The following is a 15,461-nucleotide window of genomic DNA, read 5'->3' as shown; positions in this document are numbered from 1 at the left end:
CTGTATTTTTGCTGTTAAAATATAGGAGATTCTGTTGCTTTTTAAATATGCATATTGGTAGCAGTCTGACCAACTGCCTCCCCCTTTCTGTAATCCGCTTTTGTGTCCCTGTATTTAATGACCAATCTCAAACTTAGGGCTCCTTTTACAAAGGTGCTCTAGCGTTTTTAGTGCATGCACAGGATTAGTGTGCGCTAGCCAAAAAATTATCGCCTGCTTAAAAGGAGGCGGTAGCAGCTAGCCTTTGTAAAAGGAGACCTTAATCTCTGTGAAATTTCAACAAATTTCTCCCATCGTATCCACTTCTCTAAGACCTGTCATGTCCCCGCTTTTGTATATTGTCTGCATTGTGAATGTCCTGATGTAACCCGTTCTGAGCTTCGGGGAGGACGGGCTAGATATCGAAAGAAAGAAAGAAAGAAAAAGGCTTGTTTGGTCTAGAAATGTTAGTTTTCAGTTCTTGCTTCCCTGAGCCAGGCTAGGCGCGTACAAGCGCCGGACCATCAAGACTTCACCTCCGATGTCAATTCTGATGTCGGAGAGGAAGTTCTGGGCCAGCTAATCGCTGGTCTTATGGATCAGAATCTGATGTATTCTATTTTTGCAGCTTTAGTCGGTGCGGTGTGCCTGGCAGAGTGCTGTTAACTGATTCTGCTGACTCATTTGGGTTTGAAGACTCATTAAGCCCTGACCTGTAGCAACTTCCCAGGAAGCTCCAGATCGGTAAATCGGCTGAGCCTTGTTAACCCTCCTGCAACTCTGAGTCGAAATGAGGGTTTAGGAAGTTCAGAACCATCTCCACTTTCCCATCCCTCTTACCAAAGATATCAGCATACTCATGGCCTAGAAGCAGGCAAAGTTTACAATACAGCAGGTCTGCTTGACATTGATGAAGCAGCTAAGCAACTAACAGAATCTGCCCCTAAAGAAGTTTTCTCCTTTTTTTCCCTCTTTAGTCAATCTGGGAGGTTAAACTTAAACTTCTCTTTATTATCATACTTTTACTTTCTACTCTTTATCACATACATTTTTTCCCCACCCTATTTGTTATAACCCTAACCTTACTATCTCCATTTTTCTCACTACAATGTAACTTTACCCACCCTTTCCCTGTCTGCCCTCACCATCCAGTTTGTCACGTTAAAGTCATTAATGTTCACTACATATTTAATTTAATTAATATTTTATAATTATTTGTACCTTTTTTTAGAAAAATTTTTTTTTAAATTTTATGTAAACCGGCTAGATATTTGCTTGATGGTCGGTATATTAAAACTCTAATAAACTTGAAACTTAAACTTGAAACTTATAGAACAGTTGGGAACTGTTCTCTGTGCCCAAGTAAGTGGCATAAATCTTCTGTACTTAACCGTGAGCAGAGAATTTCTTGTAACGACAGTTCTTGACTGAAGAATACATAGACATTAACTTGTTCCGAGTATTTTTTAATGAGGTGTAAAATCAAAAAGAGATTTAAAACAGAGGCAACTCAATTTAAAAAGAATACGTACCTCGAAGGGTAGCCAATGTAATTGCCGATAAAATGGGCTAATGTGATCATATTTCTTTAGACCAAAAATTAAACGCACTGCTGTATTTTGGACTAGTCAAATATGTTGTAAGTTTTTCTTGAATGATGCAAGATAAACAATGTTACAATAGTCAAGAACAGACAGAATTAAACACTGTACCAAAATTTCTAAAAGAAACCGAATCAAAATATCTTTTGATGGTTCTAAGTTTCTAGAGGATCATAAAACATCATTTTATCTTAAGGTCAGTATGATCTTCAAATGTTAACTGTCTATCTAGTGTAACCCCTAAGATCCTAATAGAAGGAACAATTTCAAAGGTTTGATCATTGATTAAAACCTGTTTATCTGAAATAATATCAGTTGGGCTGGCAAGAAAAAAAATTATTTTATCTGAGTTAAGTTTAAGTTTAAATCTAAACATCCAAAGTTGTATCTTTGCCAAAATTTCAGCAATCTGGATTTTTACGTCCTCAGAAAAAGATGACATATGCAATAACACAGTAATATCATCCGCATAGCTATAAAATTTAACTTTTTTTCATAAGGATCCAAGATGGCCGCAGTGCAGACGCTCTGAGAGCAACGCTTCTGACCGCTCCACTCGTTTTTCCTTTTCTACCAATCAGCTTAACTATTACTTATCTTAGATGCCGAAGAGAAGGGGCAGGAGCGCAGCTGGTGCCTTGCGGCGCCCCGAGGTGCCCTCCTACGGCAGAATCGACGAGATATTGCAGCGGTTGGAGGAGGCAGTCCCTTCAATGTCGGGAGCAAGCCCATTGAGAGCACCGGAAGGGGGCGAGACCGGGGTAGGCTCTCCAGGGCTGGAGACCACCTTAAGCCCTGACTTGAGAGCTCCACCTCCGTGTCCCCGATCAGCCAGCTCTCCAGGGGTGGAGGAAACCCTGGAGATGGGGGAAGTACTTCCTCTTGAGGCAGCAGAGTCACCAAGGGAGACTGAGGAGGCAGTACTCTCTGATTAGAGAGTAGCTGCAGAAGAAACCGGGGCAGGTCAAGCAATCGTAGGTGAGAGATCCCAGTCAGTACCTAACCAGGGAAACTTTTCTTCTTCTGACGGTGAACATTTTTACACTCAGCAAAGTTTTCCAACTTTTGAAAAACCAGCACAAGTGACTTTAGAGTCATTATGGGACTTGATTACAAATTTCATTAGGACTATTAGCCCCAATTTCCAATACATTGAGGGGAAATTGATTCAACACTCTAGAGAGCTGAAAGATTTATCAGCGGATATGACTGTTTCAAAAACCACGACTCAAAAGCTTGATCAAGAAATTTCTATGACCAAACAAGTACAGGAGTCCCTAATTAAAGACAATATAAATTTAAGAAGAAAATTAGAGACACTTGAAAATAATTTGAGATTAATTAATTTTCCTAGATTGACTTCGACTACTCCTAGGGAAATGCTTAGGAGATATTTGTTACAAATATTAGAAGTGTCAGAAGAAACTTTACCACCGTTTGTCCAAGTGTACTACTTGCCAAATAAAGAAGGGGCCCAAATGCAAGTTAAAGTATCAAATTAAGCATTATTGAATGTTTCTGAGTTGCTAGAAACCTCAGATAGAGAAACAGTTGTACCCTCCACATTGATTTTGACTGTAGCTCTCGCTATTGATAAAACATGGTTATTGAGACTTTTCTTTAAAAATAGACATAAAGAGTTCCTTGGCTGTAAAATACAAATGTTTCCTGACCTTTCTAGAGAAACTCAAAAACGACGTAGAGAATTTTTGTTGCTGAAACCTGGAGTCACTTCACTGGGCGCAATTTTTTACTTGAGACATCCTTGCAAGTGTATTATTTGCTACCGTTCGCTTAAATATGTTTTCTTTGAACCACAACAATTAACAGCTTTTCTGGCTATGTCTCGACTGGATAAAGAGAAAACAACAGCTCCATAATTATATATCTGCCTATCTCTCAGTTTAGTCTGTATTCTATTTTCTAATAATATTTCTTTGTTCGCTCCAATGAAATCTTGGATCCACATTTTGAGGACTTGAATTGACTTAGATGGAAGATTTTCTTGTATTTAGGTTTTTTTAAAAAAATTAGATTGTATATGATTTATATTGAATATAGATCATATCCTTACTAACTCACTTTCTGTACAAGTGAATATTGATATGTCATTTGAAAAATTAATAAAAATAATTAAAAGCAAAAAATTTAACTTTCAGTTGTTGCAAGAGGTTAGCCAAAGAAATCAAATATATATTGAAAAGAATAGGTGACAATGGGGATCCCTGAGGGACACCAGATGGATTACTCCAGGTGAGTGAATATGTCCCAGTGGAATAAACTTAATAGGATCTGCTGTGTAAAAATCCTTCAAATCATCTGTGGACATTTCCCGTGATTCCCATGGTCTCCAAACAAACAGTAACAAATCATGGTCAACCAAGTCAAACGCACTACTCAAATCCAATTGTAATATCAAAACACTTATACCTAAGCTAAGGGAAAGAGGTGAAGGTTCAATAAAGAGGGAGAGCCAAGAGTCAAGATCAGGGAGAAAAGAGGACAGGGATTTGTTAGGAGGTTGATAAATGACCACTATTTGGAGGGGAGCAAATAGATGGACAGAGTGGACTTCGAAGGAGGAGAAGCAGTGAGACTGAGGTAGTCAGAGATGTTGAAATCTACAGGCAGGTGAGAGTATCAGCCTGACCACTTCTTCATGACCTACTGGGTGAGGCTTATGGAAGAAGTGACCTCTGTAATATAGTACAGTGACTAAAACAGAGTCTTCAGGGGAGAGGCAGGTTTCAGTTAGTGCAAGCAGGTGAAAAGAATGAGAAATAGAAGTTATGGACATAAGCAAGCTTGTTGGTGATAGAACGGACATTCCACAGGGCACATGAGAAAGGTAGAGAAGAAGGGGAGAGGAGAGGAACAGGAATAAGATTGGAGAAGATGTGATATGATCTACAAGAGTAGGGTAAGGATCAGGAGGACCAGGATTGGGCTTGATGTCTCCAGCACTGATTAGAAAGAGGAGCAGAATGGTACGGAGAAGGGTAGGGGTGGTGTGACGATGGCAATGCAGGTGAAATGCAGTAATTTAGAGTATGGAGGGATTAATGAGGGGGAGAAACTGTTGAACTTTTAGAGCTGTGAAGAAGGTGGGTGATAGAAGTGATGGTGAGGAAGTAAATTCAAAAAGTGGATAATGTAGACATGAGGAATGCAGTGGTTTGGGGGTGGAAGGGGAAATTGGGTAAGGTCAGTAAAAAGAGAAGGTGTAATGGAACCATAAACTAGAAGAGGGGGGAATGATACCTGGGTGAGGTTGATAAAGGTAGGTTGGAGATTACCTTGGAGAGTGATGGAAGGAGTCTGTGGATTGCAAGGTTTGCTATGTAAAGAAGGTGGATGTGGTTGAGAGGTAAGTAAGGGAAAAGGGTCTCATAAATTCATTCATTCATTCAGTTTTCTATACGGTTCTCCCAGGGGAGCACAGAACAGAATGCATGAATTTATTTAGGTACTCAAGCATTTTTCTCTGTCTGTCCTGGCGGACTCACAATCTATCTAATGTAACTGGGTTAATGGGGGATCAGGCGACCCGTCCAGGATCACAAGGAGCAACATGGGCTTGAACACACAACCTCAGGGTGCTGAGGCTGCAGCTCTAACCACTGTGATAGATATGGTATGATAAAAGATAGCATGGTAAACATTGTCTGTCTGAGATAGCAAAACATAGTTAACAAAGCTGGTAAAAAACATAATATGACAAGACATAGTATGGTGAGACATAGTTTTATAAAACAGCACAGTAAACATAGTATTACAATGCATGACTAATGTAGTATAACATGACTTGGTAAAAATGGTAAGGCAAGTGTACGTGATGAAACAAGGCATGGAAGACATGAAATGGAAACATGACATAGCATGAGTGGACATAGTATGGCAAACCAAGGATGGTGAACAGTATGTCAGAGCTTGGTAGAATATTGTATGACAAAACATTGCATGGTCAGACATAGGACGAAGCACATTGGTGTGTGTGATTTAAGACAGTGGAGAGTCGGGGCCCTTTGTCAGGAGGTTTGGGGAATTTGGATTGGTGCACTCTCAAAGAGAGCCAAGGGAAGGAGTGAGTTTTTATTGCCTTCCTGAAGTTCAGTAAACTTTCTAATGATCTTATGCGAGTAGGTAGTTCGTTCCATAGGTGCAGTAGGTAGTGTTTAGAAGGATTTTTTTCAGGTGCTCTCAAGGTGGAGGACATGTCCAGAGGGCATGCATAATAATCGCTTTCCTTCTTTTGATCGAAACGGTCGGTTTGGTCATAGAACGGAAGTTTGGAGGCCATATGAACCAGTACCATGCCGTAGAAGAGTTTGTAGGCCATTAGTAGGCCTTTGAATATAAATTGTTTGTCGATCAGCAGCCAGTGGGCAGCATGCAGCTCCGGAGAGATTGGGTCCCATATGTAGAGATTCTTTAGGAGATGGATGCAGCATTTTGTACTCATTGTAGTCAGAGGTTTTTGAAGTGAGCCCATTTAGGCTTGCTTTGCAGTAGTCCATACAGGAGAGGACAAAGGAATAGAGTAGTTGAGAGACTTCCAGTTCCGAGAAATATTGTCTGATTTTCCGTAGCTGCTATAGGTAGTAAAATAAGGCAGATACTACTTAGGAGATATGGTCAGAGAGTGAAAGGTCACTGTCGAGGATTACCTCTAGGCTGGTGGTGGATTCCCAAGAGATTGACATGTTGGTGAGTTCAGGGTCATGTCTCCGTTTCCAGAGGAGCTCAGTTTTTGTTGCATTTATTTGCAGCTTATTTTGGGTCATCCAGCGTTTTATATCTGAGAGGCAGTTGCGTAGTTTGGAGATTTGAGCGTCTCGGTTTGAGCCTAGCGGTAGGAATAGTTGTAAGTTGGCAACTGAGTTGATCTTTATATGGTATTTTAAGGCAAAGTCTATCACTGGTCTGATATAGAGGTTGAAATGTAGGAGGGCACTAGACTCCATATTTTATCAGTTTAGGTTGCGATATAGAGTAGATCTTAGTAGTATGCTTTGGGTCCTATGGTTCAGGAATGACAAAAACCATCTGAGCGCTTAATCGTTGATTACAATATTTACAAGTCTGGCGAGGATGTAGGGGTAATCGATGATATCGAAGGCGGCACTGAGGTCTAGAAGGACCAGTAGCCCATCGTTTCTTTTGTCTAGTATGTTCCAGCAGTCATTGATAATGTGCACTAGGACCGTTTCTGTGCTATGAAATTTTCTGAAACCAGATTGGTAAGGGAAGAGGGTGTTCTGTCTGTCGATGAAGACCTGGAGTTGTAAAAGTACAATAGTTTCTGATGATTGATGAATGTTGATTTCCAGCTTTGTGATGCACTTCCTGATTGCAGGGAGGAATTTAATTAGAGAGAGGATTGATTTGATGAAGGTGTCTTTTGGGGCCATCAGGAGATTTGGCGAGGGTGGATTCAGAGGGTCATAGCGCGGTGATTGTTTTTGCTTGGTTATCATGAGATGCTGGTTCAAAGTGATTGAGGGATTCGGTACTGGGTTCTCTTATAGAGGTGGGGTCATTTTGAGTGTTTGCTGGGTTTTGAGGTGTCGAATCAAGATTGCTTATGCAATCGATTTTTTTTTTCTTCTGGGAAGTAGATGGAGAGGGTTTCACTATCCAGGTCGGTTTGTAGGTTTTTTGTTGTTGTGAGGCCATGAGTAAGCTTTTGTCGGTATGAAGAGGTCCCTCGATCTATTTGGAGCTTTCTGTATGAGGTTAGTATAGTATGGATTTTTTTTGGGGGAGGGATTGTTTTTGGTTGTGGTGTTTTTTTTTTTGTTTTTGGGTTGGATAGTTTGTATTCATCTGGCAGTTTTTTCCAGTAGGCTTTGTCCTTTTTGTCTTTGGATTTGCACCAGTCTCTTTCAGCTTTTCTTAGTGTTCTCTTCTTTTCCTGAGGTTCTTTGTTTCCACTAGATTTTCATACAGAGCTTCAACTTGCGCATTATAGTTTGATGCTTCTTCGATAGAAAACATAGAAAGATGACGGCAGAAAAAGGGCTATATCCCATCAAGTCTGCCCACTCTACTGTCCCACCCCATTAAGTCAGAGTGCTGCTCGACCCACGTAGAGATCCCACGTGGATGTCCCATTTATTCTTAAAGTCGAGCATGCTAGTGGCCTTGATCACCTGCACTGGTAGTTTGTTCCAGTGATCCACTACCCTTTCTGTAAAGAAATACTTCCTGGTGTCACCACCAAATCTCCCTCCTCTGAGTTTGAGCGGGTGCCCTCTTGTGACTGAAGGCCTCTTAGGAAAGAATATGTCATTTTCCACCTCGACACGATCTGTGACGTACTTAAATGTCTCAATCATGTTACCCCTCTCCCTGCGCTCCTCCAGAGAGTAGAGCTGCAACTTGCCCAGTCTTTCCTCGTATGAGAGACCCTTGAGTTCGGAGACCATCCTAGTGGCCATTCGCTGGACTGACTCAGCTCGAAGTATACCTTTACGGTAATGTGGCCTCCAGAATTGCACACAGTACTCCAGATGAGGTCTCACCATGGCTTTGTACAGTGGCATTATGACCTCAGGTTTACGGCTGACGAAGCTTCTATTGATACATCCCATCATCCGCCTTGCCCTGGATGAGGCCTTCTCTACTTGTTTGGCAGCCTTCATGTCTGCACTGATGATTACTCCCAAGTCACGTTCTTCTGAGGTCGTAGCTAGTGTTTCTCCATTCAAGGTGTATGTTCTGCATGGATTTCTGCTGCCGAGATGCATCACCTTATACTTCTTTGCGTTGAAGCCCAGCTGCCATGTCGAGGACCAGTTTTCCAACTTGATCAGATCCTGCGCCATGCCATCCGTGAGATCGCTTTCACCTACTGTATTACACAGTTTGGCGTCGTCGGCAAACAGCGCTACTTTTCCCTGAAGCCCTCGGGTCAAGTCCCTTATGAATATGTTAAAAAGGGATGGTCCCAGGACTGAGCCCTGCGGCACTCCGCTAGTCACCTCCAATGTCTTAGAGAGGGTGCCATTGACCACCACCCTCTGAAGTCTTCCACTTAGCCAATCATTGACCCATGCCATTAGTTTCTCACCTAACCCCATCGATTTCATCTTGTTTAATAGTCTACGGTGTGGGACACTGTCAAACGCTTTACTGAAATCCAAGTACACTATGTCCAAAGACTCCCGAGTCTAGCTTTCCTGTCACCCAGTCAAAGAAGCTGATAAGATTGGATTGGCATGACCTGCCCCTAGTGAATCCATGTTGACAGGGATCCCTCAGATTCCCCTCATTCAATATCGTGTCTAATTTCCCTTTAAGTAGAGTTTCCATGAGTTTACACACTATTGATGTGAGACTTACTGGTCTGTAATTCGCAGCCTCCGCTCTGCAACCCTTTTTGTGCAGAGGAATAACATTGGCAGTTTTCCAGTCCAGGGGGACTCTCCCCGTACTTAGGGAGAGATTGAAGAACATGGCTAACAGTTCCGCCAAAACATCACATAGCTCTCTGAGCATTCTTGGGTGCAGATTGTCCGGTCCCATGGCTTTGTTCACCTTGAGTCTTGACAGTTCTTTGTAAACATCAGCTGGTGTGAACTCAAACTTCTGAAATGGGTCATCCATGCTTTGCTTTGCGTCCAGCCGAGGCCCGTGCCCTGGTGCCTCGCAGGTAAAGACTGAACAGAAGTAATCATTCAGTAGTTTGGCTTTATCGGAGTCAGTTTCCACATAATTCCCGCCTGGCGTTCTAAGGTGTACTATCCCGTTTGTGTTCTTTTTCCTGTCGCTAATGTATCTGAAGAAGGATTTGTCCCCTTTCTTGATGTTCTTCGCTAGAGTTTCTTCCATACGAAGTTTGGCCTCCCTGACTGCTGTTTTAACCGCTGCAGACTTTGTCCTGTATTCAATGTTTGCTTCTTTTTCCCCCATGCGTTTGTATGATAGAAATGCTCTTTTCTTCTCCTTGACGAGGTATGATACCTCATCTGTGAAACATTGGGGTTTCCTTTTTCTTTGTTGTTTGGTTACCGATTTTATGTAGCGGATAGTTGCCTCATGAAGTGTCTATTTCAAGGTTGACCACATAACTTCCACATTATCAGTTACTTCTTGAACCTGCAGCGTTAGTTATGCTACTGAATTAAAGGCTCTGATAGAAACCCATTTACAAATAAGCAAAAAGACTTTATTAATTTTGAAATATTAATTGGGAAGAATACATACTTTGTAAACGGGTTTCTACCAGAGCCTCTAATGTTTATAAATTTTTATCAGCACAACTAATATACTACTTTATCCTAAAGCAAAAAAAGAAATAGAATATTTTTTCTACCTTTGTTGCCTGATTTCTGCTTTCCTCATGTTCTCATTCAATTCCTTCCATCCACTGTCTCTCTTCCCTCTGTGTCTTCCATTTGCTCTGTTACTGTGCCTCTCCCTTTCTCCCCCCTTCCAAATTGGTCTGGCACCCATCTTCTTCCCTCCGCTCCCCCAATAGTCTGGCATCTCTGTCTTCTTCCCTGCCAGCGTCTTCTCCCCACTCTCTCTTCCCCATTTCCTTTCAGCGTCCTTCTCCCCCCCATCTTCCCCATGTCCTGTCAGCGTCCTTCTCCCCCTCTGTCTTCCCCATGTGCTTTCAGTGTCCTTCTCCCCCCTCTGTCTTCCCCATGTGCTTTCAGTGTCCTTCTCCCCCTCTGTCTTCCCCATCTGTCTTCCCCATGTCCTTTCAGCGTCCTTCTCCCCCTCCGTCTTCCCCATGTCCTTTCAGCGTCCTTCTTCCCCCTCTGTCTTCCCCATGTAATGTAATGTAATGTAATTTATTTCTTATATACCGCTACATCCGTTAGGTTCTAAGCGGTTTACAGAAAATATACATTAAGATTAGAAATAAGAAAGGTACTTGAAAAATTCCCTTACTGTCCCGAAGGCTCACAATCTAACTAAAGTACCTGGAGGGTAATAGAGAAGTGAAAAGTAGAGTTAGAGGAAAAATAAAATAAACATTTTAACAAGACAGCATTGATCTAAATACTTTGGAAGGTAGAAGAGAGGAGAGAAAGGAATAGAAGCAGAAGGGGGAGCTGTTGAACAGTAGAATTCTGGAGAAATTTAAATGATAGAAATAGAACAAAACAAAGACAACATGTCCTTTCAGCGTCCTTCTCCACCCCTTTGTCTTTTCCATGTCCTTTCAGTGTCCTTCTCCACCCCTTTGTCTTTCCCATGTTCTTTCAGCGTCGTTCTCCACCCCTTTGTCTTCCCCAGTGCTTTCAGCGTCCTTCTCCCCCCTCAGTTTTACCCATTTCCCTTAAGCGTCTTTTCCTCTCCACTCCACATTTCCTCCCTTTCTCTCTCCCTGCCCCTTACCTTCGTGGCGCTTCCCCGCCCGACTGACAACAGAACAGGCCCGGTCCAACAAACCTCCCTACCCTGTAGCCACGAATCTAAATTACCTTCTTACAGCAGCTGGAGTATTGAAGCTGCTGTAAGAAAGTAATTTAGATTCGCGGCTACAGGGCAGGGAGGTTTGTCGGACCGGGCCTGTTGTCAGTCGGTCGGAGAAAGCGCCACAAAGGTAAGGGGACCTGGCCGGCTGTGCACCCCCCCCCCTATGGCTGCACCCGGGGCGGATCGTCCTCCCCGCCCCCCTTTGGTACGCCACTGCCGATTGCAGCACACAGCCGATGAAACGGAAGTCTTCCCGATGTCAGCGCTGATGTCGGAGGGAGGGAGGGCTTTGCTTAAGCCCTCCCTCTGACGTCAGCGCTGACATCGTGGAAGACTTCCGTTCCGATCAGCTGTATGCTGTGGCAGGGTAGGTAGGGAGAAGACGAGCCTTGCATCCAACCCCGCGACCCTTGGAGGCGTCCCCACGGGATCCCTGCGACCCTAGGGAGCGTCCCCACGGTATCCCCGTGACCCGAAGGGGGAACCCGCGGGTTCCGCGGGATTCCCGTCGTCCCTGTTCCCGTGCAGCTCTCTAGTTCATGTGTTTGCCTACTTAGACTGGTCAAGAGTACAACGAAAGAGGGTGCTAGAGTATCCAAGCTGAGGACTGTTCGGGTGTTAGAGCTCCCAGTTCAGCAATTAGAGTACATTGGAGCCCTTCTAGAAATTACACTTGTTACCAGTTTTCTTTTGGGTACAACATAAAATTATTTCTATGATCCATCAAACAGTTTATCATTAATCACCATGGTATTTCCGGCAAGTAGTAGTGATCTATAAGCCAAATAGATCCTTATGATCTGAAAAACAAAAAATTATTAAATCCAAGAATGCCAGACAATTATGCAAATACAAGAACAATGACATTCCGCGCTCAACAAAATTGGAATCCTACTGATCTATAGACTGCCCAACTCCCAATCAAGCTCTAGCCCCCAAATGAGTAAAATAATAACAAACCTAGCATGCCAGTACACTAAACTACTCATCTTCGGAGACATCAACTTCCCTCTAGAATCTACCGAGAACAAAGATGTCTTCAAACTCAAAACGCTACATGAAGATTGTGACATCACGATCATATCCTCAGGTCCCACCCATGAGAAAGGACATACCCTAGACATACTAGCATCAACCCTTGCTAACCTTATAACTAATGCCAAATGGACCCCAATACCATGGACAGACCACTACCTACTAAACTTCTGCTTAAACTTCGTAACTGAGAATCAGAACAACAAGGCCACAAAGGAAGTGAAATTCGTGTGAGGAAAGACTGACCAGACCTTTCTTGAAACTTAGTTGAGAATACTCTAACCCCTTCTTCAGACCGCATTACAACTATGCTAATGAGCTAGAACCAAGCCATTACCAACGCATTGGACACACTCACCCCCCCACCCTCGAAAAACAAAACAAAACCGTAACTCCCCCTGGTTCACCGAATCTCTGAGATCAGATAAACAACTATGCAGGCGTCTGGAAAGAAAATGGCGAAAAAGCGAAACACAGAACACTATGGCGAAAGGCAATAAACAAATCCAAATCCAACATATCAGAGGCCAAAAAGAACTACTATGCCAGCAAACTAGGCACCAAAACGCTAGATAACAAGAAACTATTTCACCTGGTGCAACAGCTCACAATCCTACCGGCTCGAGAACCCAAAGGACAACCTAACAAAATCAGCGCTCAGGATCTAGCAGACTTCTTTCTCAACAAAATCAAAACTGTACCATCAGAGGTAGCCAAATCAATCCCCACCGAGACACACATGCTCAGTACATCTCAACACAACCCTGAACCCACCAAAGCAGACCATATCTGGACCTCATTCTGCAATCTGTCCATCCCTGACACAAAAAAAACTACTATCCAAACTATCCGTGCGCTGCAGCTCTCTAGACAACTGTCCCTCTTACCTTCTCACTGCCACTCCTGGACAAATCACCACCTGGATCACCAACTTACTCAATAACTCCGTAGACCAAGGCCACTTGCCAAAGATAATAGGAAAGATTGCCCTCATCCCAATACCAAAATAACCAAAAGCAGATCTCTCTTTGGCCTCAAATTATAGACCTATCGCCGGCATACCCATTTTCATAAAAATCATTGAGACCCACGTAAGTAAACAACTCACAATTTCCATGGAGCAACACTCATGCCTCCACCCATCCCAATTCGGATGCTGTCAACAACATAGCACAGAGCTTCTCCTCTTCACCTTAATCACAAAAACCAAACAACTGCTCAGCACAGGACTCCTCAGCTCAGCATACTCCTCCAATTCGATGTTTCAGCAGCCTTCGACTCAGTTGACCACCATTTACTACTAATAAAACAGGGATCTCAAAGTCTCTCCTTGAGGGCCGCAATCCAGTCGGGTTTTCAGGATTTCCCCAATGAATATGCATTGAAAGTAGTACATGCATATAGATTTCATGCATATTCATTGGGGAAATCCTGAAAACCCGACTGGATTGCGGCCCTCAAGGAGGGACTTTGAGACCCCTGTAATAAAACTATCAGAAATAGCCATAACAGGCATAGTGCTAAAATGGTTCTCAGATTTCCTAAAAAACATAGAATATATCATCAATAAAAGCAGAAAGACCTCCAACCCCTGGAAAGCCTTCTGTGGTGTGCAGCAAGGCTCCCCCACTCTCCCCCATCCTATTCAATCTCTTCATGAGCTCTCTAGGAAACATCAAATTCAAAGACGAAAGCATAATATCATACGCAGATGACATTTTTCTCCTTATTCCCATAACTAAAAATCAATCAGACTTACCCAACAAAATCTCACACAATATAGAAAAAAATCCAAAATTGGGCAACAACCAACAAACTGAAGCTAAACACAACTAAAACCAAAGTTCTATACTTCCACATGGCCCAGCAAACAGCACCTACAAACATCACCCTTCGATCAGGCGAAACCCTCTCCATAGACTGATTCATAAATTTCCAGAAGAGCCAACTGGAACCATCATAGTCCCTGGAGTACCTGGACATAAGTTTCAATACAAAGGAGAACAATGTTTTCCTCCCAGATGCCCACAGATCAGGGAGCTGTTGGATAAGCCAGCGCTGATAGCTTGGCAGTTTTTAAGGTGCTAGACTCAATAGTAGCAGTGATAGATGTCCCTTGGGCCAGGATGCATTTATGTCACCTCCTACAGGCTGTTCCTCGTAAATAGATGCATTGCAGATGCTGCTTCCTTGGAAAGTACCAATGCGTCACAGTCTGGACCGGTGACTACGGCCATAGTCTCTGACCCGAGGAATGCCAGTTTGTATTTCCACCTGGGTGAGGCTGACAACAGATGCCAGCCTTTTTAGCTGGGGAGCGTATTGCAAGGGGCGGCTGGTGCAAGGGTTTTGGTCCCCCTCACAGAGGAAATGGTCGATCAACAGGTTGGAACTGTAAGCTATCCGCCTGGTGCTGCAGGCACTAGGGAACTTCTTACAGGCAAAACAGTAAGAGTATTCTTGGACAATGCAATGATAATAGTATATGTCAGTTGGCTGAGAGGCACCGAGAGTGCTCCTCTGAGCTTGAAGGCCCAAATGCTGTTTCATTGGGTGGACAACCATGTGTAGGCAATCTCAGCAGCACATGTGGTGGGATTGGACAATGTACAAGTGGATTTTCTCAACTCCTAGATCCGGGAGAATGGGCTGTTTCTCAAGAGGCATTCGACACTATCATAAGTCACTGGGGGCACTTGATTATTGACCTCATGGCATTGGCATCCAGCAAGAGAGCAGCTCAGTTCTTCAGCCTAGAGAATGACATGGGGACAGATTTTTCCCCATCTCCACAAGAACTCAGTTTCCCTGTCCCATCCCTGTGAGTTTTTTATCACTGTCCCTGCCCCAGCCCCATTCCTGTAAGCTCTGCCTTAACCGCACAAGCCTTGAACACTTATGGTTTTAAAGTGTTTGAAGCTTGTGCAGATGAGGATAGAGCTTGCAGGAATGGAGCAGGAAAAGAACGCGCCAGGATGGGAAGGGGAAAATAAGTTCTTGTGGGGACAGGGAAAAATTTGTCCCCGTGTCATTCGCTACTTCAGCCGAAGGCATGAGCCCAAAAGCAAAGGATCGGACACTTTGGTTCAAGCAAAGCCCCAGGAGGGGCTGCTGTATGTCTTCCCTCTTTGGCCCACAATAGATAGAGTTCTTGAAAGATGATGGACCATCAGGGACTGGTAGTCCTGGTGATGCTGGATTGGCTGAGATGGCTGTGGTATGCAGATCTGGTCTGTTTGGCTCTTCTTTTCCTAAGCAGAAATGCCGACGCATTTATATGCACTGTTCACAGTGTAATACAAGTTTTATACTGTCCCCTAAAGAAGGCGACATTGTCATTGAAACTTGGATCCTAGTCGGGACTTACTTTGTTTTTATATATTTTAATTGTTTATTATTGAAAAGACTTGTGAT

At 43.3% G+C, this 15,461-nt stretch overlaps 1 protein-coding gene across 3 annotated transcripts in view; it reads left to right on the top strand.

Moving 5' to 3' along the window:
- ATAD2B (ATPase family AAA domain containing 2B) overlaps nt 1-15,461 on the top strand; it is a 528,611-nt gene that overhangs the window by 208,115 nt on the left and 305,035 nt on the right. The window lies entirely within an intron of this gene.

This window comes from Geotrypetes seraphini, chromosome 3 (genome assembly GCF_902459505.1).
Source record: "Geotrypetes seraphini chromosome 3, aGeoSer1.1, whole genome shotgun sequence".
Taxonomy (NCBI): Eukaryota; Metazoa; Chordata; class Amphibia; order Gymnophiona; family Dermophiidae; genus Geotrypetes; species Geotrypetes seraphini.
This window is presented reverse-complemented; position numbering and strand designations above follow the sequence as displayed.